The following is a 6,000-nucleotide window of genomic DNA, read 5'->3' as shown; positions in this document are numbered from 1 at the left end:
ACGTCATTTCGAAAATCGGTATGATTTCCCTGGGAAAAATTTAAAAAAGTCTTGACATGTTCACGAGAGTTTTTGTGCTATAGGTCTACAAAAGAAGGACACTCATAATGAAACAGAGTGCAATAATAATAATAACTACATGTATCATCATCATCATTATTATATTGACAATAATATTAATACAAAAATAATTTACTTTAATTTTATTATTGCATTATATAAATAAGAAGCAAGCGAGTCCTAACATTTTATTCCTTTAATACGAGAGAGGTTTTTTTTTTTAGATAAAACATTGCGTCACCCATCAGTTCAGCGTCAACAATTTTGGTTTCTCAAATTTTTGCTGTCTTTTATGACTTAGTGTTGCCTTAAAAGCTAGCAAACACATACACACACAAAAAAATGCAATAATAAATAATGCACTATAACAAGGGTGGTAATTTTTCTTATGCTTACAAAAATAGAAAATGAATTCGATTTATAGTTGTCAACCATGCCAACGTGGTTAAAACGGTCAAGAAAAGTCATAAAGAGAAGAGATTCATATTCAGTTATTGTGATTTTAATAAGCATGTATAGCTACTAATAAGTATAACCTATACCAATCAGTGTAGTACTTTTTATAAGTGTGGTACTTTGGCGGAAACTAAATCATATTTCTATCATGATTTATTTAAAGGCGTCTTTATGATTTATTATTAAATTAGATGGACGCTGAGCTGCATTCGGTTTCAGGGAAAGGGAAATGCATTCAGCTCGAACCTGGCCTTGACCTCTCAGGAGTCTTGTGAGTTTGTGAGGACACGTCTATTCGCGCGTATTATGCTCCAAGGCACAAGCGCCATCACCACAATACCATCACGAACCACGAGTCCAACTTAGCCATATCCCCTATGTCTCCACTGTAAACTGGTGGATGCTTTAATCCCGTCCATACAGTCAGTATGTCACATGCAAACATGTGTAGAAAACACAACGCGCAACTATAACCAAAGGCTGCCCGTGCAATAGCTGTGTTCACCTTTAATGCCCTTTATGAAATTAACGCGTGAGACGTCTCTTTTTTTTCCCAAACCGTTTGAGAACGGACCTTTCTAAATAACAAAACACTTTAACACGTTGCTCACAACACCAACACTGAAGAGCATTTTTCTCACTGAAGCGCAGTTCAGCGCCCGGGCCGCGCAGCGCTGAGGCCCACTCCCCTGGCTCTTTGTTGGGTCTATTGTAGTGAGTGTGTGTTGGGATTGGGGGCGTAATGAGAGGGCTGCGACCCCCCGATGGGGTGGATTTGCTATCCAAAGACCGTTAGACAGCGCCTGAATGAATTGGGACTGAATGTCATTGTAATGCAACTGAACAGCTCCTCCTTCACGCAGTTTAAGACGAGGAGGCCGCTCAACTGAGTCGGGAGGAATTGCCAACTGACGGCGTTCAGCGCACTATTTCTGTCCTTTTCTCTGCCGTCCGGTTCTCATCTTCTCCAGCTATGGACAAGTGGCAATGGTTATCCTTCGGGAAGGTGTTTCACCACTGATAAAATCCTTTAAGGGCCTTTCCTTCAGTCAAAGCCGGGATTTGCGTGTCAAGAGATCTAAACCCACTGAACAAGAAACGAGGCGAATACGCGTTCACAATTATCCCAAATACTTCGAGTGAAGAAAACGGGTCTTGCTTTTTGAAGCAGAGATCATTCTGACCGGACCGCATTTCTGTTCTGGAATCTCAGTTTTCGTTTCGATTAGCCTATAGGCCTATGCATAGGCGCATTAGCTTACAAATTTAGCTAGGCTATAAGATAGCATTACTTAAACGTGGACGACAACAACAGAAAACGAGGTAGGGTAATATATATAAAAAAAGCCTATTGTCTTAAAGTAAAACGCATCTTTGGGAAAGAAAAAAAAAAACTCGGATATACCTGGAAAATTTGGGGACTGTTATCGATACCCTTTGTTCCATCCACAGGGGATGTGTGGGGAAAATCCAGTCATGCCAACAATGCTCATGATACATCACAACCGTGATATATAGGCTATCAACAAATATTTAAGAGAAATATAATTACATTAATAATAATTTAGCGTCAATGTCACCGAGGTCAAAGAGGGCATCATTAAAGGAGTCATTAATCGTGCGTTGTTTAGGAAACTTTAATTACGGGGGAAATGCACATTTTAGTAATTAATCTCATACATCTCGATACGAAAATCATGCATTTAGCTACAAAATTGTGCTAATATTTAACCCATGCACCACATAACATGGACGAAACAAAGTTACGCGTCATCGGTTAATGGAGTGTTCAATGCATTGATGAGAAAATAGTAGAAAATTAATAGAATTGTAATCAAAAGCCACACACATGCAGTAATGCAATAGATAAAATAAGTTTCTAACAACGTGTAATTCAATTTTACAGCTTCATTTTGGATCTGTAACCATGAGCTTAAATACGAAAATATACAACCATACATTTTTTTTAAAATTAAAATAATATAAACTGAATCATGAATATAGTAGTACGAAATGAAAGCAAGAAAGAACGAATATAGTTGTAGTCTATTACAACTATAAATTTTATACTCATGACAAATTTAAAATGTTAATTATTAGGCCTACTTCTTTTTTTAAATGTAAAAAATATCTGCATTAGTGAACCACGTTTGCTACAATGGCGGAGCAGTGATGTCCATGGTGCAATCTAAAACATGATTTCTCAGGGGACATTGGTTCAAATAAACTCTAAAATCCCCAATTCTGTTGGTCAAAAACAAACATTTTAGAAAGTAATGCTACAGCTCATATACCTTCTTGACAAATTGAAACAAACGAATACATTCGCATCCAACCTGGTATTCTCAGAATAGTGTATATCCAAATGAAAAAAAAAATGCTCCCCTGAGAGATTAGTATGATTTGTTCTGTTTCCCATTGCATAACAGTTAGACCTATTTGCATGCGAAAATTTGGAGGATTTGATTCTCTGATGATAATTACGATTTTCTACCGCTTTTAAAACGAAGAAAACTAATTATTGACATAAATATGATTTCGCCTTTTTCATGCTAAGAAACCTTTGTGCATGTGTGCTTCACTTGACTACTTTATACAGTTTAGGACATTCCATCAAGGGGACTGTGTGCATAAAAAAAATTAAGTCGAGTGTAAACATGGATGCAAAAAAACGTTTGCACGTGTCAAAGCAATAAAACTATTTCTGTCCATAATGCACGTCGGGATGGCCGCTTCTCTTTGCAGAATGTCAGGCGCGCGCTATTTCAAGGGCATCTCGCTGATGAGGCTTTGGCTAATGGGGGAGAACTTGGGCCCGGGCCATGACGTCATTATGTCCCAATGTAATCCGCTTGCGTTGAGCCCAATCAGCAGAAGGCTGCGCGTGTCTGGGACGGGAAGAGAGGACCTCTAATCCGCGAGACTGGATCAGAGGCTGAAAAAACACTCAGGGCAGGACCAAAAAACCGCTGCCCGAGGACAATCGAGATTTAAAGGGATAGATCGGGAAGGACTGGCCCCAGTGCCTGCTCGTCTTAGGATGAATTTACCGAAGGATGCTGCGGAGATTGTTTCAAATGGAGGGAAAAAGCAAGTCATCCTCAAGAACGGACTTCGAGCGCCATAGCTTCCGCAAAGTCATTGGACAGAAACGAAAACGAAAAGAGCGCTCGAGAATAGGGATATCGTTGAATTATACGTTTCGTTCCGATGCCTTCCCTCGCTGTGTTAACGTGTCTTCGCGATCCAGAAGAGGAACGCTATTGTGCATCGGTGTTAAGCCGCGAAGGAGGGCGTATTTGCATAGACAAGAGGAGTCGCAGCATCTGAGCTGTGGAAACATTCCTCTTCTCACACCAGGATAGTCCATTTTTTAAGTACGCCCGTTCTGCGAGGGTTTTGTCCTGTTTTCGATATGTGATCAGTAGCATTTCTCAGGTGATGCTTCCATTGCTCATTTCTTCAAATACATCAAGGACAAAGGAATCAGAGCGCCGGTTTAAAGATTGAATGAAGAAACCAGGGGACGCAAAGCAAGATATTTTGCTGCTTTGATTTAAATTTTACCCCGAAGGAAAACGGTATTGAGCGCAAGAGTAACGATCTGTATATCGATTTACTTAATTTTCCATTGTGTAAGGTTAGACATGGTGCATGTTTTTAAACTTCAATAACAACCGTGTCAGATATGTACAAACCACTGAAGAATAAAGTGGTGGATGGAAATGTGTTAAGTAGGTCGCCTCGTAGCGCAGATTTGTTTAGCTCGCGTGCACAAGTCTACTGATACCGATCCATTTGCTAAAACAATGTTGTAGTATAAGTGTTCAATGTTATAGCCTACTACCACTCTCTCAGAAGCTCATGGTTAGTGTTACATGTGCAAGTCAAGGCGCGAAATTTGAGTGTGAAATGAGGCTGGAGGGGCTGCTGTGCGTTCTTCTCAGAGTTCTCGCTCTGCGTGTTCACAGCGGACCTTGATTTAATGTCCATACAATTAAGGCACGCGGTGAATGCCAAGAGAAGAATCTCTCCAGCAACGAGCTTTCGTAAGTACAGTTAGCCAACTGTTTTCAGCGCAGAGATCAAGGCATTGAAGAGGGAAATGTGCCGTATATGGGCTACCGCAAGCGTTTGCGTTCAAGCAATGTATTACGTTTTATTAATAGTGGATTCAGAATAAGCACATATAACGTTTAGAAAAGTGGCTGCTTGGTTAGCCAGCATTTTTTTCTTTCTGAAATGTCAAAGGAATTTCCGAATTCGAGGCCTCGTTGCAACTGCGTAGATTAATTGGAAAATTGATCCTACTGCTGAGGTTTTAAAAGGGGAGGAAAAAGCACAAATGAAAAAAAAAGTTCGATCGTTCTGACTTTACTTTCAGAGCAGTTTATTTGACTTTCTGCGTAATCACTGTCACTTTGTGTGGACAGTTTAACCATGCAGACGATAATGTTGGACGCTGAAAGAAAACGCACATGGTTTCACAGCCGTAGATAATCTGAACCGTTTATGCTCTCATACAAACGGACCTGCTTCAGATGCAAAGTGACGCGAATTTAGCTAGATGTTAATGGACGAGGGCGCCATCTACTGGGCACATTATCGATGTCTTGCCAATCGAGACAAGTGAGGAATAATATGCTGTAGGCCTACTGATAAATAAAAATCAAATCACAGTTTCTTTACTTAAAATAATAGATTTTACCGTTCTTATTCATAAGAAGAATAAACCGGTGAAACTAAACTGCAGAAGAACTAGGCTGTGTAAAAGCTATACGGTATTGTATTACATATATCTTTGGAGGCTTCAGAGATGGTTTCTTTGCTTCAACACAATTTTAACGAAATTTTCAATTGGTACTCCACAGCTCAAAAACTATTGTCGTATAAGGTGGTAAAAACATATGAACAAAAATGGCGCTGCATTCACCTTCAACAAAACCTGCACACCTGTCAACGCAACATCTGGAATGATCAGCTACAAAACAGTTAAATTCAAATCTGAAGATAGCCTATATGCATCTATCAAAGTAAAATGTCAAAAATAGATTAGGCCATCTTTGTTTTACAGTCTCTTACAAAATGCAACGATCAAACGTCATCACCTAATTTTCCTATATTTAGGGGGTTAGTTTACTAGATATAAACGATGAAATGCAGAACCATCTATTCTTATTATCTATGCATCACCACCGAATTTCACATCAATACTTCACAAAATAATTTTCGAAATTACATTCATTTTACGACTGGACCAATAATGGGTAAAATGCAAAACACTCTAAATGGCAATTCCTAACTATTTTGGCGAATTAGCATAAATGCATACGATCTTATTAGGTTTTCACCATTGAGAGTAAGGTTTAGGAGTAGACCATCTTTACGTTTTTTTCTTCTTCTAAAAATCGTAGGAATTCATACGAAATCATCATCTCGTAAAATAGTCACTTTTTCTCATGAGATCTGGGTAAAATGTGTTCG

The sequence above is a fragment of the Rhinichthys klamathensis genome, unplaced genomic scaffold, assembly GCF_029890125.1.
Source record: "Rhinichthys klamathensis goyatoka isolate OS25496 unplaced genomic scaffold, OSU_Roscu_1.1 h1tg000510l_1, whole genome shotgun sequence".
Taxonomy (NCBI): Eukaryota; Metazoa; Chordata; class Actinopteri; order Cypriniformes; family Leuciscidae; genus Rhinichthys; species Rhinichthys klamathensis.
Note: the sequence above shows the minus strand (reverse complement) of the source record.